The 25,441-nt window shown below is 32.7% G+C and overlaps 1 protein-coding gene across 1 annotated transcript in view; it reads left to right on the top strand.

The window, feature by feature from the left end:
• LOC138694717 (homeobox protein abdominal-A homolog) overlaps window positions 1-25,441 on the top strand; it is a 381,396-nt gene that overhangs the window by 5,367 nt on the left and 350,588 nt on the right. The window lies entirely within an intron of this gene.

The following is a 25,441-nucleotide window of genomic DNA, read 5'->3' as shown; positions in this document are numbered from 1 at the left end:
CCCGTAAGAACCGTTGAAAGTATTTTGTATTAATGAGCCATCCAATCTGTTGTTAAAAACGCGGAACTTCAACTAAATTACAAATCATAATGGCGTTATTTTGAAGTAACTTTACTACTGCAATTAACTCTAAAGATGACATTCAAATTTCTTCAATCATTTAGATGTTAACTGCCCTCTAGAACGGTGTTAAGTTTTCTCAAATCACATAGAAGTTTTATTAGTTAATTTATTAACGTTACTTTAAAATGCTATTATAGTAATCCTATTTAATGGTTTCTCAATGTCAGCATATCCGAAAATAATTAGGTGTGTGTTTTAATCTCTAATGCATTGATATTGTTTTTGTTGCATATTTAACCTCGTATTGAGGCTCATATCAAACAGTAAGTATGGCTGATTGTACATTTTGTTTCAGTGGGCGTGGTTACATTGCTTATTTTTTATTGTTCTAATTTTATGGCAGTTTCATAATAATGTAGGACCTACAAAAATAATTTTCAAGCTTGAATATACCTTCTACTGACATTTAAGACTGATTGATATTTTTATCTTTCGCTAAAATTCAAATTATATGCAGTAGTTTTCGGCTCGAATTTAGCAGATCTTGGTCTGATTCTCGGATGAAAAATGGAGATATGCATTAATTCCTTTCACAGGAAGTGGGTGGTTATTTGTCTCGGGTTTATTCTCTTAAGAGATGGTCTTATATCATGGCAACCACACGGTCGTGATAATCTCCATTACTTATGAATGTAAAGCGAAAACAATCTTAAGTAAATAAATTCAGCAACTGTAAATCTCAGCCGTTGGCAGAATCTTGATTTTTCAAAATTTTGACCAAAACAAGGAAAAATTTTCCTTCCAGCCATCTCGGTTAAGGCCAGAGTTACTTTATACAACATAGATTTAAGGTGTGATCTTTCAAGCTTTATCTGTATCAGGTAAAAAAAAAAAACGTGTTAAGTTGCTCTGTTAATGGTAGGCCTATAAATAACAATAGATATTATTTGTTGTCAGTGAAATATCATACTAACATGTTCAAATGTAGTCAATTGTAAATATTTTTATAAAAATATAAAGAATTTTTGGCCTGCGACTTTATAAAAGACGTGAACATTTGAAATCTTATTATTTCGATTAGAATTTGTATCTCCACATTTCGAGTGGACCTCGTGCATCAATTTTTCTTTATAGTCACGGTCATTTTTGGGATAATTTAATCAGACAGTACATTTCTTGATATAAATAAGATTCTTTCCTATAATTGTGAGCATTAACTAATAATTTCATTGCAAACAACTTGTTTCTATACATTTCATTACCATTATTAATCCTGACAAGTTAAAAAATGTACATCAGTACCTAAAATTGTGCTTAATAAAATATTTGCATTTTTAATTAGATTATAAATTTTTAACTTATCTACATATGGCCTTTCAGCAAAGCAGCACTCCAAAATAGGCTTTTTTAACGCTATAAAATTGCCGAAAATTAGTCATACCGGTAAATTTTAATAAAAAAATTATTGATAGTTTTTGTCATTGACCAGAATAAATATGGGAAATGCCTGTTATTATTCGGTTGAGAAGTTTTATCATCCAGTCTGCTGTCAAAAAATCTGAAAGTTGTAATTTATAAAACAGTTATAAGTTATTATCGGTTGTTCTGTATGGTTGTGAAACTTAGACTTTCACTTTGAGAGAAGAACATAGGTTAAGGGAGTTTGAGAATAGGGTGCTTAGGAAAATATTTGGGGCTAAGAGGGATGAGGTTACAGGAGAATGGAGAAAGTTACACAACACAGAACTGCACGCATTGTATTCTTCACCTGACATAACTTCTGGACGTTTGAGATGGGCGAATCCAGAAATGCTTATAGAGTGTTAGTTGGGAGGCCGGAGGGAAAAAGACAATTGGGGAGGCCGAGACGTAGATGGGAAGATAATATTAAAATGGATTTGAAGGAGGTGGGATATTATGATACAGATTGGATTAATCTTGCTCAGGATAGGGACTAATGGCGGGCTTATGTGAGGGCGGCAATGAACCTCCGTGTTCCTTAAAAGCCAGTAAGTAAATAAGTTTTGTCATTGACTTAAAGAATTCTTAAGCTTATGTTTAAGCATCAGTGTGATTTGTACTAGCTACTGTACTTACTTTTAATAGTTCGGAACATTTTTGAACATGAAGAGTGAAACCTGCCCTAATTGTATAGCTTAAAACGACATTTGGCAATAAACATAGTCTGTTATTCGTTTTTCTTCACACATTTTTTTTCTAGTTTTCCTTGTTTGTTTATTTGTTCAATCCTAACACTATCGAGGGGCATAGAGGATGTAAAGACGGAATGTTTATTATTGTCCTGTGTTTCTAAACCGAAGTGATTCACCGTTGTCATTTGTGTATATAAAAATTGTGTAGGTCACATTTGACTTGTAATTTATGTCACAAGAGAGAAACAGAATGAAAAAGAGTTTGGCATATCCTTTGTTTGAAATATGGAGCTCTTGTGTTACTGCGGGTACAGTGTAAACTAGTTTATATATTAATTTAATGTATTGTTAAATAATGATAATGAGTCTGCGCGGTTTCTTGATAAAGTTAATCGTATTATAAAATGTGTTCGACAGTATTAAATAGCCCTCGTTGATATGCGATGTATACCATCTTGTATTAATTGTGGAATTTGCATGACGATAAAGAAACCACGCCTTTTTAGCCGCTTATCATTTGTTGATACTAATGCAGTGGATTTGTACAGCAGAAAGATGTAGGAATAACTTTAATAATAATAATAATAATAATAATAATAATAATAATAATAATAATAATAATAATAATATCAATGGTTTCTGTTGTAGTTCAGTTATTAAAACACGGTCTTCGCTACCATAATATTAATGGGGTATACGAGTAGATTAAATAACGTTCATTTTACTTTTTATGTTCTTAATTTCTTCATTTCTTAGTCCTATTTGGACATTGTGGCCTTCTAAATTCAACTACTTGATAATAAGTTTGGTACGTTCAAGATGCAATTATTCATTTACTGCTGGTATCTGAAACAAACGGAAAGAAATGCAACTTCAGTATTTGACCCAATAATAATAATAATAATAATAATAATAATAATAATAATAATAATAATAATAATACTAATAATAATAATATCAATGGTTTCTGTTGTAGTTCAGTTATTAAAACACGGTCTTCGCTACCATAATATTAATGGGGTATACGAGTAGATTAAATAACGTTCATTTTATTTTTTATGTTCTTAATTTCTTCATTTCTTAGTCCTATTTGGACATTGTGGCCTTCTAAATTCAACTTCTTGATAATAAGTTTGGTACATTCAAGATGCAATTATTCATTTACTGCTGGTATCTGAAACAAACGGAAAGAAATGCAACTTCAGTATTTGAACCAATAATAATAATAATAATAATAATAATAATAATAATAATAATAATAATAATAATAATACTAATAATAATAATAATAATTTATTTATTTACTTATGTTTATTGTGCTGTACAACAGCCTGGGGGCCAATAACAGTTCAGCACAAGATAAAAGTTGGCACAAGATTTACAGTGAACAAAGAATTACAAAAACAAAAATAACAATAATAATAGTAATAATATAATAATAACAGTAATAATAATAATAATAATAATAATAATAATAATAATAATAATAATAATAATAAATTACTGTTACAACATTAGTTCAGTTAGGCCTACTACAACTCTGTTATCGCTACCATAATAGACTACTTGTAATGGCATACATAAGCTTCCTTTTCAACAATCTGTTCTTCCTCTCTTCATCTCATTCTAATGTATTAGAATATTGTGCCCTGTTAAGGTCTTTTTTAAACTTCATTTCGTGATTTAAAAATGTTTTGTTAGTGTCTGCATTTAAATGCATATTCATCTTTTTCTAATCGTATCTACAAATCACGGTAAGAAATGAATAAATGTAGGCCTAACTACAGTGTTTGACATAGTAGTAATAATAATAATAATAATAATAATAATAATAATAATAATAATATAATGCAATATTATAGGACTATTATTATTATTATATAATAGTGATAATAAATTTAAAATTGTATAATTTATAAATAACTAACTCCCGAAAAAACCAAAACTTCTGGTCGGGAGTACTCTTGGAAACGCAGAAATAAAATTATATAACTTACATTAAGCACATTAAGATAAGACACAAATATAAAACAGTGCACTTTACAAAATGAAATTAGATTAATTATAATATAAACATACAGGGATTATTCTTAAGAATCAATTTTTCTGTCAGAAGTTTGCAAAAATAATTTGTACACTCACTTTTTAAAGACAAAATAATTAATTATTGTTAGGTGAGGATGGGCCTAATTATTAATAAAAGAATTGTACCTATAGTCTTGTGCCAAAACTAGAGATACGCCTGAGATCGGAATCGGTATTACACTTAGGTTCAGTTAGTGGGAGCGATACAGCATAGCCTACCTCCTTATAAAATAAGTGTGATAAATTGACGAGTACTTAATTAACTTATATCTTTGTGGAACTATATTAATAATACTGTATATATTCGTAATTCTTTTGATATCTAAAACTTTGAAGTCTTTATGTATGAGGTTTGTGGCATAATCTAAACGATTATTTAAACAAATTTCAATTTTTTCCTTTATTAAGTTGATTCAGAGGGTGGACAAAATGGATTTTGTTATACGCCTAACTTCCCAACCATTTATTTATTCCATATTGAATAATCGGCTGGACTAAAACTAAATAAATAGGCTAATTACATGTCAGAAAGGATCGTAGCTAGTAAAATTTATAGGCCTATAACAAATTTTCTTGATGTAGAAAGAAGATAATGTAATGTTTTTCCCAACGTAAATTTTGGTCAATTATAATGTCTAAATATTTCATGTAGCCAACAACGCTGCTTCTTCATTAGCATGTACATTTACATACATACATACATACATACATACATACATACATACATACATACATACATACATACATACATACATACATACCCTACATAAAAAGGAATACAACTGCATTATTACCTGTGTCACGAGATATTCAAAGTATTTAGTACTTAACGTGGTAGAGATAAGGTCATAAAGTGTCCTTCTTCTGCATCAGAATATTTTTCTTTCACATCTCTGAAGATAGTTCTAATAGGCCTAAAATCTACTAATCTCTTCTGTAGATTGTGCACCAATATGCCTGGGTTAAATTCAAAATCTCTATGAAAATAAGGTATATTATGCCATTGTTGTTAGTGATTCGTCCTTCGGACTGGGAAGTTAAGCCTGGCGGCCCCCTTGATGCTATTCGACAGGAGTAGGCTATGTGCCAGCATCGGATTTCCCCTTGTCCCTTCCTCATCTTCATCACCGTCACTCATTTCATACACTACACTTACACGGACACTTAGTCTACACAAACACTCACTTTAGTACAAGACATAACTCTCCACAGATAGGCTACACAGCGTGACCCGCCGAAGTGGTGTGCAAGTTAAAAATGGATCACAGTCTCCTGCCAATTATCCGCAATATGCGGAACCCGAATCATGCAAATGAAGTGGGTAGGCAATAGGTATTGCATACACACACAAAATAATCCCTTCTTGCGAAAGGTTCAAAATGATTTATCGGATATTTTCTTCACAAAAACCCGCTGCAATTTGCTATACACTATTTTCAAACAATTTATATGTGTCTTGCATTACACTATGCTTGAATGAGTAATCATTTCATTGTTCTCAAACAATTACAAAAAATAGAACAGCTTGCACTACACTATGTACAAATCAGTAATTCCTTCAGTAGCTCAAAACGGACTGAGATGAACTGCACGCATACAACGTCCGACAAACGTCCTTCAACTTCGATGCACTATGGGTGGCAATGTTTCTTTACGTGCCGTGGCATCATATGCGGGGGACCGTTCCGCAGCTCATACCAACTCTAAGATGTGAAAAATCACTCTGCTGCATAAGGGATGGAGTAGGAGACTTGCCTTACGTGAATCTTCACGTGACACGTGGGGTAATACTCTGCACACAATATGCTGCGCCAGTTGAGTGAACAGTATGAAATGAAAGCAGAGGGCTATTTAATTTTCCATCTTGAAGCTTCAATTTCCCACTCCACCGTTAGTATAGGTAGATAATGTTTATACCGGTGGATATTTTTCTTGCGCCATGGTGTAAGTCATCATCATGGGAACATGAGAAGAAATTTTCTTACGGAATTTTGTCCAGTGTGTGGAACCGGTGCTCATTCAGCATCGTAATGAATTTGGAGAGTTATGATAGGAAGCAAAGTCTGGTTTCGAAAACCAGCTGTAACACTTGTTTATTACACGATGCGTCTTTACTGGTTGCATGCCAGTTAACCTCAGTTGACGTGACGTCAGTAGTCGGCTGATCGACCTTGGTCCGTCATGGGCTGTCGCGTCACAGTTTACTTTATTTGTTATCTGCTGTGTTCAGAGTTTGGAGGAACTTTCGACATGATCATCTTATTAAGTTCCCTTGCAAGAAAAATAAACTACGAAAATACTGACTACCCTACTTTGATGATTGAAATTTGATATATCACATAATAAAAGCTCTCGATTCTATCCAGTTCACATTACTCAGGCTTCGATGGGATACATACCGATCGTGTTCGTCGTGCATCCTGGACATGCAATAGTAGTTTATTCAGCGACGCATTTAATTAACATGGCGAGAAACGGCAAATCGCAAATAAATTTGCCTGGAGTCTTCCATTAGATACAGGGTTTTTATGTGTGGTATAACTACGATACAGCTGTAGTTCTCTCTGAAGAAAGCAGTGCTAAGGTTTTATTGATCTTTAACCCTTAAATATTGTGGACAGTTATTGTCACGTAACTACTATAGAGGGTCTATGAGACCTCTGTTTATTTTATATATTTATAAAATAAGAATTTATTATGTAAAACATCTGCGGCATACTGACCATTGATACATGACTACAGAATATTATAGTATGTTATATATAAATTTAAATCGTTTGGAAAATTTAAATAGTATAAAACAGTTACAAACAATAGAAATAACAAAATGCATTAATGTCTTGCTGCTTTTACCAACGTTTTCGTTTTTAAACTTATAAAATGATTATCATGCTGTTATATTATCAAAATAATAAGAATTCAGTATATAATGCTAATGGTTATTTACTACATTTCAACATGTCAGTGAAATATTTTGTTCAATTTTCTGGAACGGAAAATGTTTATTTTATAAAAAACATTCTTTTCACTCCACAGTTTTTCAAAAATTAAAAAAAAAAAAAAAAAAAAAAAACACACACACACAAACTGCAATCCTTCATAGGACCACTGAATCTTCGTGCAATAAAAACACACAGCAATCCTTCATAGCACCACTCAATCTTCGTGCAAATACCTCACACAAATTTTCCTGTAGTACTCCAAGCAAATACTGTACTCCAACCAGGAGAAAATCTCAGGGGAATGAGACGCAGCGGGATTATGCTGTGAATGAATGTTGATATCGTAAGATGTCATAAGGTCACACACGTGGGTATACGTATCTCCATTGGCTAACTCTCGAAGCACAAACGATAACACTGATACACACATATTTATACTACCCTAGATACAAAATTAGATCACGGTTAATCTCCTGGTCTTTTAATCCCTCCATACAGGAAATAACATATGCAGAACAGCGCATGTTTTTTAAACTGACGTTATAACGCTAATACTACTTCGCTCCAATAGATGACGCAATAGTAAGCACATTCCTTTCACGGTTAATCTCCTGGTTGGAGAACAGTAGGAGCTCCACATCGAGAGCATGGATATATTTCGTTTATTCTCTTCAAATGTGGAAATCACGTCTAGAAAGTCCTGCTTTTACCGCCTTGTTTACATGTAGAGATGACAGTTACACAACACAACAACCCGAAAAATTAAAAAAATAACGAAAATATGTGAAATACATGCACGCAACTACTATAGTACGTCTGTGAGACCGCTTCCAACAAACTGAACTGAATTATCACTTGAGAAAAAATTGAATTAACCCGCGCGACCTTATCGTGATGCAGGTGCCGTCCGAACTGAAAGGTATATAAAGCAATGGAGGACTTGACTTGAAGATAAGATAAATAGAAAAGTGGGAAAACAGGGAGCGGTCTAACAGACGGTCCATAGTACTTAAAGGTTAAGACCTGTCGACCTTTGTCGGGATTGAAGAGGAGAAATTAGGCCTCACCGACTAGTGTGACAACCGTTAGGTGACGGAGAAACCTCTGGCGTAGCTCAGGGGGTACTGTAGGGAGCTCTACGAGATCAGCCCTGGTAGGAATGTGGAGTAATGCCAGTCCCACACGCAGGCAACAGCCAGCGTAACGCCACTCTTGCTCGCAGAAAGCGACATAATGACACACTATCAACTACATTACAGTAACTAACCAATGTGAAAACATTCGATCAACTTTTAAAATATAAACTAACAGTTTCAACACACCGACACAGTCTCATACTACCTGATATTTTCAGCCACAGTATACTTAAACATCATCTGCTGACAGCATTGTCATCTGTTTAGTGTCATAAGGTTCATCCTCATAACAACTTATCTCAGGTCAGTTCTAGGAAGAGCGGTGCTCCTTTCATCAATACTTCCCCGCACTGCACATAATTAAAATACACCTCGCACAGACTTTCTGTTCTCCAACCAGGAGATTAATCGTGAAAGGAATGTGCTTACTATTGCATCATCTATTGGAGTGAAGTAGATAGATAATATTACCGTTATAACGTCAGTTTAAAAAACATGCGCTCTCCTGCATATGTTATTTCCTGTATGGAGGGATTAAAAGATCAGGAGATTAACCGTGATATAATTTTGTAACTAGGATAGTATAAATATGTGTGTATCAGTGTTATCGTTTGTACTTTGAGAGTCAGCCAATGGAGATGCGTGTACCCACATGTGTGACCTTATGACATTTAATGACATCAACATTCATCCATAGAATCACCCCGCTGCTTCTCATTCCTCTGAGACTTTCGCCTGGTTGGAGTACAGTAGGTGCATTTGCTTGCTGATCAGTGTTGCCAACTGGACAGAAATTCAGCCAAAACTGACGGAATTTCAATTTAGCGGACGGGAAAAGAATGGCTTTGACGGGTGACGGATTTTCTGGCGGAAATTACGATTTACATTGTCTTTTGACTTTTCTAGTTGATTGAGTTTTGGGATATCGTAGACCAATTCAGTACATCAACTGTAGAACTAGAAGCAGATGGTGTGGATGAATTGTTATTATTTTAATCACGATTGGTAAGAAAGTTTCGTTAATATTTGCTTTTATTTATATACAGTAGATAATATATTGGATAGCAAATAATTCAATGTGATAATTTATAGAGAATAAGTGAAATTGAAATTTTGGTGAATAGTAATTGGAGGAAAAAGGGGGTTTGAAAGGCGTATATAATTTTAGATATATTACGATTAATGATCAAATAGAGAATAGCAAATGAAATGTAGGAGAAATACTGAGGGGAGATTGAACAAATAATAAAAAAAGTTACATAGTGTAATTGAGAGTATTTGTGTAGACGCATACTGCAAATAATGTGTTACTGTAATATGTTAATGGTGGCACCGGATACAGAAATGTGAGGTGCACCATTATATGTAGAGAAGTGCTGTGACCAAATATATTATATCATATCATATTGGTTAGGTCTTATTTTTTAATAATTTTGACGGATTCTGATGGATTTCTAGGTGTACACTGACGGGGATACAATTTATGTGTTGGCAACACTGTTACTGATCCGAAGCTGCAGTTGGGCATGGGTTATACTCCCGTTTGGGATGATTGACCTCATATCGCCAAATATTGTTTAGTGATTACCAATTCTACTGACGCTAGATAACCTAGTAGTTGATACAGCGTCGTTAAATACTTAACCTATTAAAAATGTCAAAGAAGATGACTTTCTGAGTAAGATCTTGGATTGTCCCTATACATGACATAGAATGCCTATACATGACATAGAATGCACAAAAAATTTCTTTCGAGCTTTCTTTTTGGAGTTTTTATAATTTCTATGCTTGACGGTAAGATTTGTATGTAGCCCTATGATATGCTGCAGTAAGCTGATCTAAATTGTAACTAACGATTGTCAACCCAAAGATGGAGTATCTTCAATATCTTGTTTACTGAAAAAGGATGGACTTAGAGAATCACGAAATTACATCACAAAGATATCGGGGTCCGGGTTACAACTGAAGGACTGTGCTTTCCCGGACGTTTGGTCAAATTTATTACGTCTAATGCTAATTCTATTTGGAAATTCCTTGAACATATTATGACTGGACGGAAGAGAATATGAAGTGACAATTACCCAGTTAAGTGAAGGGCATGCAAAATTTAAATGTCCCATAAAGAAAAAGTACATTCAAAACATAGAATTAATTCTTCTGAGTTAGAAACGATTATTGGCTACATAATCAACAAAATTAATAATAATAATAATAATAATAATAATAATAATAATAATAATAATAATAATAACAATAATTCTGTGCACGACAGCCGATAGAAGGCCAGCCGGCTGCTGATTTTACATCCACATGTCTCTGCAGAGGTGAACGATCATCCTACTGATACGGGAGTAACGTTTGATTAGAACGACATTCTTCCCGGCAGCTGTTATACAATGGGTTTGTAGCTCGGCCGGACCGTTATAACATAACCTAAATAATATAAACAAGTGTTAGAAAAGTTTTAATTAGAGATGACGAAATAAACAAGAAAACTTTTAATTAAAGATGGTGTAATAAAAAATAAACATGAATAATTTTAAAAGGAACAATTATTGAAAGTACAATGTTAAAATTTGAATGTTTTAGTGATCCGGCCGAGCTACGAACGCACTGTAGCTGGCTTTTGGAACCGGAGTTCTCTGCCTACCATAGCTCTCCAAATTCATCACGATGCGGGGTGGACACCGGTCCCATACACTGGCAGAAATTTTATGAAAAAAATTATTCCCCTTGAATACTCAGACCAGCGCTCATTCCGTAATAATAATCCAAGGCATGACGCCATAGACCACGGTACCATGTGACGGGAGTACATAGACGATAATTAGGGGTTTTCCCTCAACCCAATGTGAGCAAATGCTGGGTAACTTTCGCTGTTGGACCCCGGACTCATTTCATCGGCATTATCACCTTCGTCTCATTCAGACGCTAAATAAACTAAGATGTTGATAAAGCGTCGTAAAATAACCTACTAAAAAAAGATAATGTAGTTAAATTAGGCCTATTTGAGAGCTTTATTAATTTTGGACTTCTGTGAAAAGTGCGTTATAATTTAATTCTGTGAAAAGTGCATTATAATTTCATTAGCCTATATCGGCAAGGCATTCTTGGAAAACGATTTTGGATGAAAAAAATTACCGAACATTATTATTATTATTATTATTATTATTATTATTATTATTAATATTAGATCTCGGAACTTCATGCAATTACATGTTTTTATTGATTTAGCATCAAAGTAAAAGTGGATCTTTGCCAGTAATGGTTTTTACAATCTAATGAAGTCCACTTTATTTTGCATAAACGCATATTTCTAGGGTTTTCTCTTTTAAATACATATATTTTCAGTTTGCATATTTAAATGCTTATATTAACATCTTTTATTTTTTACCCAATTAAATTGGGTACAAATTGATCAAAAAATAAGAATAATTTTCGAGAAATATAAATATTGTCAGAAATAAAATTATTCAATTACTGTTGAGGACATGAAATTGCTGCTGCGACAATGAATACTTGTCCCTCGTGTATAAGTTGAGTCGTTTTCCACTTTAACATGAGGCTTTTTGCTGCTCTGTGTACATACTAGCCGTGTAAGTGTAATTTTTCAGGAGCCAGGGCGAAAACACGCGTCGCCTGGATGTCATTCAGACTTATACCACCTTTTACTCTCATTTCTTAGCACCAAAAATGAATGTATTTAGACATCTGCGTCGATCAAGTCCTGTATTGTTGAGGTCATTGGAACTGATGCGAAGACAATGCTGCTAGTGTGCTCTGATTAATTCAGGGCTGGGCACCGGGAGCGAATCCAAACTCGAAACGGGGAAGCTTAATATTCATCCATAACGCCATCAACGCTGTGCGGTGTTCGGCGGGGAAGAAGGGGTTGAAAGAAAGTCATATGGCTCCCCGTGAGAGAGTAGAATTCGCTCTTGGTGCCCAGCCCTGGATTAATTCATAGAAACAAAACTGAATGTATTTAAACATCTGCGACAATGAAGTCTCGTGGAGTGTAAATTTTTATTTCAACTAGTTTTACTGCACAATCAAGCGAAGAACCAGTACAGGATTGCTCTGCTAACAAGTTTAACCGCCTACATTCCAAAAGAAAAAAAGGAACAGAAAATATTTATTGAAGAAATGGATTTCTAAAGACAAATGTTTTCCTACTGATGGAAAAATTGTTTTCTGTGGAATATGGCTTATTAAAACTTATTACTTTAAATGATTTAAATTTATATCGTATTTTTAAACCTATAACTTTATTTTTACAGCATATATTTCAATTTTTAGCGCATATATCAACAGTTTTTACTGCATATTTGCATATTTTCAGTTTTTTTTAGTGCATGAAGTTCCGTGGTTTAATTGTTATTTTGACAAAATGACATGAGACGGACGAAATAGTATTTGACGGATATTAGAATGAACCAAAATGTGTTGTGAACGAAATTATGTAAAAATAGAAAGACGAAATTTATTGAATTAAACGTCTGGCTACCAGGAATCCAACTACAAAACCAGTAATAAAAATCTTAGTTATTGTAATTTTTGTCCATCTTTAGTCACATGTCCTGGGGTCTTTTAAATTCCTGCTGTAATAGGATAACAAATCCTACGCATACCTTGAGAGATAGCAATATTTATCACAGACGTGGTCAGTACAGCATGGAGTTACCTCTTGAGATTCACCAGAACCATAAGCCACATCCAACAGGTTTCTTACAACCTGTACACAAACTTTCCCGGAAATCAAAGATTCAGAGCTCGGATTCGTTCTCTTAATTCTAGAAGGAGTAGGGGAGAGTTGGGTAGTATCGGACATCGGGTAATATCGGACAGTGATGTTTCTTTCATCTACCACCAGATGGTAGTAGCAGTGTTCAGATGTCGCATACAAAAACGTAACTATGTCACTTAGGTACTGCAGTCTGGTGGCAGATGAAAGAAACATCACTGTCCGATATTACCCGTTGTCCGATACTGCCCAACTTTTCCCTATAAATGCCATTCATATTCCAAAATAAACTTGAATTTGTCCGTTTTTAATCTGTTTATAGATTCTATGTAATGTGCAATTATGACTTCACAGATGACCTTAGCAATTTTTTTTTTCACGCTAGACAAATTGTACAACTGTGTTGTTATTTATGTGACAATTAACACAATGGACTAAAATTAACAAGGCCTTACAAGGAATAAATCTCATCTACATCATGAATTATCTACCATTCAAAACAGTAATAATTCTCCGGAAATGCGCCTCACAGAAGTGGATTGTTTTCTTAAATACTGCATTCTGAAGGCTACATTCGAACTTACGACTCTTGCAACTAGTAGCCTATGCATTTATTTGTTTTAACATGTTCAAACTCTGAGCAAATATATAGAGGAAGTAATTATTAATAAAAAATAATAAAAATAATCTTTACGTAGACATAGAGGAAGTGTCACAAATATGAAATAAGGGTAGAAATATGAAATTATGTAATATACGACCTGAGACGTATTGTACTAATATGAAATTATGTGATATACGACCTGAGACGAAAGCCTTCCAAATTACTACGCACTGATACCACAGTCCAGTATATACAGTCACGAAACTTGAGTTGTTGAGGTTGCTAGGAACAATATACTGTGCAGGTACTATTTCGCATTGTTTGTAATGAGGCGATAATAGTGATCCTAGTGGTTAGCAACTATCTATGGATGTATATTTATTACATATTGAGCTTCGTGACTGTACATGCTAGACTGTGCTAATACTCTCTTTCGGGGGAATGTGTTAGTTTGCAGTTAGAAGCTGAACTGTTGAAACGTTTATCATTATTGCATTTTCGAGAAAAATGAAAGTTTTGGCGGTAATTTTTCTGGATATGGATTGTTATTCCTCAATGTCAGAAATATTAATTATATACCTTATATTCTTAAAGATAAATCATTACGTTTATAGCACTGTATGTTTAATTGATTTCGTTTTTAAATTATGATATGTTTTGAGGTTATGAATTACAACATCAGTGTGTCACAAATATGAAATACTAATGTTATTAGTATTCCATCTTTATACCTTAGTTTTCTGTTTCGTTACTAGTGTTGACACTTTAGGAGGAGGGAAAACCTTACCTTCCAACAAACTTAGAAAACAGTGGAATCAGAAACCAAAGCAAGGAATCATAAAAAAAGTTCGAGAAAAGTTGTGAGAGACGATTCAACTGGATTCAGTATTGCGGTTGGAAAAACACCTTCTAATGAAGAATGTGAATGCTTGTTCTGTGCTTTTCTCAGTGTGACCATTTTGACTTTGCGATTTGGTTAATCTTGTAACGTGCTAATAGTATTCCATATTTGTACTTTCTTTTTTATGAAGAAAATATGTTAGATTTTGAGGAAATTATTTTTTTTTCAAACATTTGATAACATCTTATGAACTTCGAAGTCCGGTGTATCATTCACAGTGACATTCAGCAATAAACAGGACGATACTTTACGTTTAATAATTAAAAACGAAAAAGCAAAATGGTATTCCATATTTGTAACATTTCCTCTACCCTAATCATCAGCCTAAAATAAAAAGAAGAGCTGTTATCTGAACGGCTTCCCTCTCTGGAGATCCTGGTTCATATCCTGATGAGTAAAAGATGTTTCTTTCTCGAGTTTCTGCAGCTTCATCTGCCATCATCCCAGTCTCCTTCATCATTTTATCATAGCCGCATGATGAAGACATTCAATAGGGGGCTCATATCTGACCAGTCACTTGACCTGAAAACAGATTGAAGGAGATAGAGAAACGCAGTATAAGGAACTGATGCTTTGCAGTACACTAGATTTAATCTGTGTTGCGATATGAGACATTTAACTTCAAGTTGAATGTTAATGATGGTTTGTTCAAAACTAGCTCTCGGACGTTGATGATGTTATACATGGGGCCGGAAAATCGTGATGATGTCTCCCAGAAAGTAAATTGCCGTGTGTAATAATAATAATAGTTTTATTTTCCTTGGCAGAGTTAAGGCCATCAGGCCTTTTCTTCCACTCAACCAGGATCAAATCACATACAGAAAAAATACATACCGGTGTGTAGGAAGGATCAGATTGTAATTCCGGAGAATTTTAGTGACGTGTGGTAGATTATCCTTAGCATTAAGAACCTTGTTTTAATTTTTTTTATTAGGCCTATAATTTAAAATCACCGGTTCCCGGATTTTAATGGAATATCATACTTGAGTTCATATTTTATAGACGGTAATAACTTATTTATGAATTCTGGTCATGGTAACCTGGCTACAAAATTATATTGATGTGTTTTTTTGTTTTAAAAATCTAAAAAAATTTTGTGTTATTTTATCGTTAACGTAAAGAAAGGCACGAGAAATCTGAAAAAGGGGGGGGGGAAGAAAAAAAGAACATATTAACACAGTCTAGTATATACAGTCACGAAGCTTGAGTTTATGAGGGTACTAGGAACAATAGACTGTGCAGATACTATTTTGCATTGTCTGTAATGAGGCGATAGTAGCGATCCTAGTGGTTAGCAACTATCTATGGATGCATATTTAATACGTACTGAGTTTCGTGACTGTAGGCTATATAGGCCTACTAGACTGTGGTATTAATGAATAGTCTCCTGTGTCCTGAGAGTATAGAATACTATAATATATTTCATACATGATTATGATATAAGATGTATGTGCTGACACTCGAAGTATAGTATAATATACCTGGATTTGTGCCCTAACTGTAACCTGCAGAATTGTTTCAGTATTTTTCCTCATGTCAGTGATTTTTTTAAAGTGTAGATAGTGTATTGAACTTTAAAAATAAAACAGCAAATGTCCCAGCACTCAGGAGGATAGCATGAAATAATTGAGCCATTCATAGCAAAAGCGGTGTAAGTCAAAATTGAGTAATGCGGTTTGAAGTAAAAATTCTGTAAAATACAGCACAAAGTAGCAATCAATATATCCTTCTTGTTATCCACTGACTAATAATAATTTAAACAAATTGGATATTAATTGCTACTTTGCGTTGTATTTTACAGAATGTTTACTTTAACCCTCATTACCCATTCTTGACTTACACCACTTTTGCTCTGAACGGCTCAATTTATTTCATAAACATTAAAAATATTTCAAAAATTTTATTTAAAGCAATTTAAGGGATCTAAAATAATTTGTTAAGTAATTTTCAAAATTGAATTTAGAAGATATCACTGTTGGTAACATTTCATTATGCACAAGCTGTAAATGTAGAGAGAGAGAGAGAGTTAATATATCGATACTCGTACTCTCATAGTAGACCTGACAATGCGTTCTGATGTACATACCTCAAGCCAACTTGAAAGATAAACTTAGGTGTCAATTATATAGTTTTATAGAGTCTACTGTATGGAGAGTAGTTGAACTTTATTTTTTTATGATTCATGTAACATTTTGTAGGTGGGTACAAAAAATGTGTTTATGAAAAATTTAAATAGCAGACCCGAAAAATAACCGTGTGAAGTATGATCTTTAAATGTTTTGGCTTGTAACATCTGTGTTCGACCTACATTAACAGAAAATTGAAAGGATTTTGTGGAACGGAAATTACACACCGTGGATACGCGTCATATCCGATAAACCTAATAACATGAACTAGTCTATTTCTATACACAAAGGAAGTTCGCACATAGTAACCAACAGTATACATAACCTATTTGGAAGGATTTATTGTTATCCGTTATGTAAATGTAAAAAAAATATATATGTAACTCACTAGTGCTTCGACATGGATGCGAAATACACATATACGCAACACATGCGTAACTATAGAAATTAAATACAAGCTTGACATTACACACACACACACACACACACACACACACATATATATATATATATATATATATATATATATATATATGGATAAAATAACAATAATATATACAAGATATTCTCTTGTGTTTGTGTGCAATATGTGCGTTAATTATTAAATTGCCTGTTTTAATGCATTATTATTATTATTATTATTATTATTATTATTATTATTATTATTATTATTATTATTGGAGGATTGATAGTTATTCATAGCATATTTAATTTCATTCATTAGACACATTTAAATCTTTCATCAAATTGTATTTATTTATCTCAATTTCTGTGTAGACGTTTAACACAGTCTTGGAAATTTCTCTAAATCTCCCGTCACTTTTTTAAATAGAAATTGCTAGCTGTAAAAATACGGAAGACAGTAATTGAAGTAAAGAGTAAAGATATCAAATTATTTAAATTTTCCATATTATTTGAGTAATTTCTTGCGCATTCTGGAATTTAATTTTTGTACGTAAATTAATTTTTAAAATGAAATTAGTAAAATCGAATCTAATCTTCATACTGGAGACAAGATTAGATTTGAAATAAAATAGTATCCGCGAATCCGCTTTTACTTTTCTTCCCGAGTGTGCCTGTGGTTATTATATTTGATATGTGACGTAAATAAAATGAAAGAGCAGCCTAATTGGGGTTAATGTCGAGTTCTCATGAAGCAAACGCCGCCGTGCGGACCGAACTCTGCGGTAGAGCTCGGAGAGCGCCGAATGATTTCCTCGGCCGTCGCCGGCCCCTTGGCGGTAGTCTGCCCTCCATTAACAGCGTTTGAAAGCGGATAAAGAGGATTCAGAATATATCTTTTTGGTGTAATTCCTTCAGTATTCTGTTTTAAAAACTGTGTTTCTTTATAATATTAGATACGACACAGTTAATGAAGCTTGTGCAGTGTATATAGGCCTATATTAATGTTACTGAACATGAACTTGAAAGTAATATTGTGTGTCAAATTTGTACTGTAAAACCACTTTGTATTGAAATCAAATCAGAATTTTATCATATTAACAGTACGTTGAGCGAAATAGAAATTTTGTAAGAAAAAAATATAGCAGTATGATGTAAAATCCAAGTGAAGACAGGGGGAAAAATCCATAATTTCAATATGATTCATTAACGATCTTAATCAGTTACACATTTCTGTAGCAATGGTTACAAAAAGAAGTGGAAATCCAAAGTAATAGTTTTTCGAATATCTGTGGTTACAGCCTTATTATTGTATTTGAGTTATCTGTAATTTTTTTGAGCTGTGTGTTTATGTGTAAGTTGTTCTTTTTCATAATTACGTGCTATTAATTAATCAAACCTGAATTTTATTATATGACATTACACTTTACCCGTATAGGGGCCTAAGCACTTAATTGAAGGCAAAATAAATTGCAGTACACCTATATGTAAGGGAGAGTTGGGTAGCATCGGACATCGGGTAATATCGGTCAGTGAGTTTCTTTCATCTACCACCAGATGTTAGTAACTGAATGCATGGTTACGTTTCCGTGATGTCGCATACAGAAATGTAACCATGTCATTCAGGTACTACGATCTGGCGGTAGATGAAAGAAACGCACTGTCCGATATTACCCGATGTCCGATACTACCCAACTCTCCCTTAGGCCTATAAGTATACTTGGATTCATATTTATTAATTACTTAAACAAGTTGCATTTGTCTGGAACAATAGTTAAAAAGGCAGAAAAAATCTGAATTATGGATAAATTTATTTCAAATACGTAGAGATATGTTTTTATTATTATTTGTATTCTTTTGTTTGCTACAATATTAGTTGCAAATTATGTGAAATAATAATAATAATAATAATAATAATAATAATAATAATAATAATAATGAATAATAATATATTATTATTATTATTATTTTACATCATTTACATAATTAGTTGTAAATTATGTAAAATAATAATAGTATTGTAGCAAACAAAAGAATACAAATAATAATAATATTGTTATTATTATTATTATTATTATTATTATTATTATTATTATTATTATTATTATTATTATTATTATTATTATTATTTGCAGAGCTAGTAAAGATAATGCACATTTTATCAATAGTCAACTTCATTTTGTCAGACACGTCAGCAAAGTTAGAAAACTCCGAATTGACTTTTATTCACCTGGTGGTTTGGTGTCTACGACCTTTGCTCAGTACACGAATGTCTTATGTTAAGAATCAAGATTCATCCAGTACTAATAGGAACATTTATAATTTCTGTACAAGACAAATCAGATCTCCATTAACTCGCTGTTAGTCTCAACTGTTCCAAAAATTAAATTCATTATTTATGTATTACAACAGTATTCAGTTCACTGCCTGATTGTCTTCAAGCTTTGAAAGGCCAAGGGAAAAGTTCAGAACAGAATTAAAACAAAATGTTTCCGTGTTTATATATTCCAGCCATCAATTGAATTGTTTTGCTTAAATTGCATTACTAGGTGTTTCCGTAAAAGAGTTTAACCTTCATTTTTTGAAATGTGACCTTTTTGCTGTAATTATCGTTATTAGTTAAAATTTAATTACAAAACGTGAGGATATATTTTTGACAAATATATTTACATTCTTTCATACTAAAGTAACTAATAATGATAAAATTTAATAATAATAATAATAATAATAATAATAATAATAATAATAATAATAATCGTTTATTTAACCTGGCAGAGTTAAGGCCTTCTCTAACACTCAAACCAGGAGTAAAACTGCGTTTCAAAGAAGCACTACAAATTTACAAAGTACACTACAGTTCTACACACAAAACTGAACAAGATAATAATAATATAATGTAAACAACAAGTAAGTAGAAATCAGACATAATATATAACATACAGAAAGAAAGGAAAAAGCATAATAAAATGTGAACAGCAGGTCAAAATAAATGAGATACACAAATTATAGCTGTTTCTGAAAAAAATTTATTTTCCTTAATACCATCGATATACAACACGTATTAAATGTTTTTATACAATTTTTTACTTAATCCAAATCTCAAAGCTATAATAACGCTGAAGTAAGGAAGTCATGGAATACAATAAATAAAATAAAAGATAAAAAATTAATTCTTTGGAAAATAGAGAACTGACAACTTAAGACAAAAACTATCCACCAGATTATTATCAGCAGAAATCATGGTGTTTGTTCGTTACAAATTTTAGTGGGACATAATTTAATTCCATTAATGTGCTATAGGCTACGTACATCAGTATATTCAAAGATATAATCTTGATTATACAAACATATTGACATCACTGAATACTTAAAACATGGAGAAGATTGCACTGCTAATGAGAGTGTTTATTATAGTTAATGTTGATAATATTTTCAAAACGAGAATATGATTGCAGAAATAAATTCATTGTAATACTTTCATTAACAGTTGAACAGAAAGACATTTAGTTTGCAGGATATGAATCTCTGAGAGAACTCGTTTTCCTATAGTTTGTGTACATTAAGGTCAGTTAATTAGTTTTGCAAACATGTTTTTCAGTAATTGGATACTGGAACAGAACATGTAGTTCATGAACTACAGTGGTACCAGCACAACTGCCTTTAACAAGGTGCTCATACATAGTTCAGTAAAACAATATTATGATACGAAAAATTAATGTGAAATTCAAAATTAATTATTTTTGACAAATTTATGTCAGAAACATAAATTTAATAAATATGTAACTTTATTTTTGTTAACCAGTGCCCATAAGGTAAAGGTTGGTAATACTGTGATACGAGTAAAATTGTGATAGTTCTTTTTGAGAATATATTACAATTTTACTGAGCGAGAGGAAGATCGGTTTTTTTGCGTCAACGTATTAAAACAATGTTTGTGGAAAAGTTGCTGCACAAAACCGGTCCTTCTCTCGCTCAGTAAAATTGTAATAAATTCTCAAAAATCTATCACGATATTACTCGTATCACAGTCTTAGCAACCTTTACCCTATACTAGATTAGTTATTGCTTCAAATTATAATTAAGTATTGAATACCAGAATTTAATTTTTTCCTTTTTATTTAACTGTAATTTCCTTTTAGTTATTTTAATATCAAGAACACTTGTAGGGTCCAGGGGAAAAACACGTTTAGCCTAAATTTAGTAATTTTTATATTTTAATTGAATCTGACTGGTAAAATAGAGATATTTAAGATGCCCTAATCATACACGGGAAAATCTTGCTTGGTTCCACATTGTAAACATATTAAGGAAAGGCTTACACGGGAAGAAACTGTCAGTTCTGGAAGTTTGTAAACGCTCTCTTGAACATGTTTGCAGTATGTGACTAAACGTGTTTTTCCCCTGGGCCCTTCATTTATTTCCAGATAGTAATTTCTTTAAAATTAAACCAACACTCTAGATCAACGTTTCTCAATCCTTTTGATGATGAGACCTCTTCTTTCCTCACATTACTTCAACGCGGTCCCCTGGTCTATGTAAAAAATAAAGTCAATTAATTAATTACTTCTCATACCCATTTTCATTCTGTTCTCGTGAAAACGTGTTGTCTTCCTAAGGCAAGGGGAAGGATAAATTTCACAGATAACAATATAGGCTACAATTAAAAAGAAAATATAATTTACTTGTTTTTATTTAACCCAAAGTAGTCGTGTTTCATGTTTTCATAGAACAACATTTAAACATTATTATTATTATTATTATTATTATTATTATTATTATTATTATTATTATTATTAAAGTTATCACTATTTTGTTCGCGGGCCCCATTAACTCCTCCTTTGCCTCTTAGAAGGTCGAGACCCTCAGATTGAGAACCACTGCAGTAGATAATATTCCATTACAAAAATAGGAAAATGAACTAAGATGTCTGATGTTTCAATATGTGCTGTCAAAATTTATCAGATATCCATTATTTAAACTCAGAGAATTAAGACCTATGAGAAACTGTTGTTATTATTATTATTATTATTATTATTATTATTATTATTATTATTATTATTATTATTATTAAAGTTATCATTATTTTGTTCGCGGGCTCCATTAACTCCTCCTTTGCCTCCTAGAAGGTCCAGACCCTCAGATTGAGAACCACTGCAGTAGATAATATTCCATTACAAAAATAGGAAAATGAACTAAGATGTCTGATGTTTCAATATGTGCTGTCAAAATTTATCAGATATCCATTATTTAAACTCAGAGAATTAAGACCTATGAGAAACTGTTGTTGTTGTTGTTATTATTATTATTATTATTATTATTAAAGTTATCATTATTTTGTTCGCGGGCTCCATTAACTCCTCCTTTGCCTCCTAGAAGGTCGAGACCTTAAGATTGAGAACCACTGCAATAAATAATATTCCATTACAAAAATAGGAAAGTGAACTAAGATGTCTTATGTTTCAATATGTACTGTCAAAATTTATCAGATATCCAATATTTAAACTCAGAGAATTAAGACCTATGAGAAACTGTTGTTGTTATTATTATTATTATTATTATTATTATTATTATTATTATTAAAGTTATCACCATTTTGTTCGCGGGCCCCATTAACTCCTCCTTTGCCTCTTAGAAGGTCGAGACCCTCAGATTGAGAACCACTGCAGTAGATAATATACCATTTCAAAAATAGGAAAGTGAACTAAGATGTCTTATGTTTCAATATGTACTGTCAAAATTTATCAGATATCCAATATTTAAACTCAGAAAATTAAGACCTGTGAGAAACTGTTGTTGTTATTATTATTATTATTATTATTATTATTATTATTATTATTATTATTATTATTATTATTATTATTAAAGTTATCATTATTTTGTTCGCGGGCTCCTATAACTCCTCCTTTGCCTCCTAGAGGGTCGAGACCCTCAGATTGAGAATCACTGCAATAGATAATATTCCATTACAAAAATAGGAAAATTAACTAAAGGCCCATTCACAATGAAAATTAAACATAACCGTAACATAAACACAGACGTTTGCGCCTAGGCTACCAAATGGGACCATTCACAATGATTCAAATAAGCATTGACATAAACATTACCGTAAGACGTTAACATGAAAGTTTGCAAACTCCAAACTTTCATGCTTATGCTTACGTGATTTGCAAACAGAACACAATCGTGGAGCGCTGAAGTATACGACAGAATATGAAGAAATGGCGTCGTTGTTATGTTTCCATGGTTACCAAGTATGTTTGCTGTTATGTTTATGTTCCCATCGTGAATGATGGTATGACTTCTTGATTTTACCGTAACGTTTATATTCTTAAGTTAACGCTTAAGTTATGTTTAATTCTCATTGTGAATGAGCCTTAAGATGTCTTATGTTTCAATATGTGCTGCCAAAATTTATCACATATCCTATATTTAAATTCAGAGAATTAAGACATATGGGAAACTATTGTTGTTATTATTATTATTATTATTATTATTATTATTACCATCATTGTTATCATCAGGGAACGGATTTATATGGACTAAAAATATATGAAATATGTAAATATATATGTAGTTATTTTTACCAAAATATGGAATTAAATATGGATTTTTACCAAAATATGGAATTAAATATGGACTTAAAATTATAAAAAAATGACTATGTACGTTAAATATTGGTACATTTTAATCAAACTAAACAAAAAATATAATGGACGTACCTTATCTTCCAATGTAGTTTCAACAAAACACAATTTTTATTGTCTGTTACCATAACAATAGGTTACAAACATTTCTTTCAAGTGCTGAAAAGTGAATCTTCTTCTATTGTCTCTGAGGATAGATTTATACTGACTAAAAGAGCGTTCGACGTCACAAGAAGTAACTGGTACATAATTCAATTTCACAATGTCTGCTGGGGATAAGTCCAAGTTAATCTTCACTGTTGATTCACCACTCATCACAGCAACAACCTTTTGTAGTTCTTCATATCCAGGGTTTTTTGAAAGTACAGTGTCCACCTTAGCTCTTACTGCATCTGCAACTTTACCTCTACCACGATTCAGTTGTTCCACAGTACTATTTATAATTTCAAAACTTTCAGATAGTGAAAGGTGCCTATTTTGGAGACTTTTGAGCGTTTTTATGATGCATGAAAATGTATGCTGAATGTGAGCTAAGTCATTCTTCATACTTATGTCACAGGTAACTGTTTTTGCAGTATCAATTGAGACTGCATCTTCAGAGTCCAATGCAAGGAGAACATTGTTAATAGAGTCTATATGTTCGGCATAATATTCAACTGCTTCTAGCCATGTACCCCATCTAGTTAAAATTGGCTTTGGTGGCAATGGAATTTCAGGGTACATTTCTTTCAACACGTTAACTCTACTGGGAGCTTTGAGAAATACTTTTTTCACTGATGAAATCAACAAATCTACTTTAGGGAAATTGTCTCTGACCACTTCTGCCACACGATGAAATGCATGCGCCACACAAGTAAAATGAGTCAATTTAGGATATACAACAGATAATGCTTGTCCAGCTTTGACCATATAAGGGGCAGCATCGCTAATAAAGAATAACACATTATCGTACATAATACCCTTTGGCCACAGGATACCCATAGCTTCGTTGAACAGTTTAACTATAGTTTTGTTATTGCACTTTTCTAGAACATCACAATGTAAAAGAATTCGTTCAGAATATTGTTCACTTAACAAACCGATAACTACATTACCAACAAGTCTACCTTCTTTGTCGGGAGTCTCATCAATGGAAACCCAAATTGAACTATCTTTAATTTCATCTCTTATCTTCTGTATTGTCTCATCGTAGATGGATGGAGCATACGTCTTCCTAAGTGTTGACTCATCCGGGATTGTATGTTGAGTATATTTTTCAAGGAATTCCCTGAAGACCTTATTCTTTAGTTTGTAGAGAGGAATATCAGCAGAGATGAGAGAACGGCACAGGTCGATGTTAAACTCAGATCTTACATTCGATGTTGTTGGTTGTGTGAAAAACAATTGTCTCTGCTTGGAATTTAGTTGTTTGTTGGCCTGATGTTTACTAGTTGTAATGTGTTGTTGCACCAGGAACTTTTGTGTAGATGATACTGCACACTGACACAAATTACAAAATAATATTTTATTGTCAGTTGATAAACCATCTTCTTTAAATTCTGAAATGTAACTTGTTAGTTTTGATTTTAAATTGACTGAATGACGTACTTTTGGCATATTTACCGTCTTTATAGTATGATTTACAAAACTGAACCTATGTGT

This window comes from Periplaneta americana, chromosome 2, assembly GCF_040183065.1.
Source record: "Periplaneta americana isolate PAMFEO1 chromosome 2, P.americana_PAMFEO1_priV1, whole genome shotgun sequence".
NCBI lineage: Eukaryota > Metazoa > Arthropoda > Insecta > Blattodea > Blattidae > Periplaneta > Periplaneta americana.
This window is presented reverse-complemented; position numbering and strand designations above follow the sequence as displayed.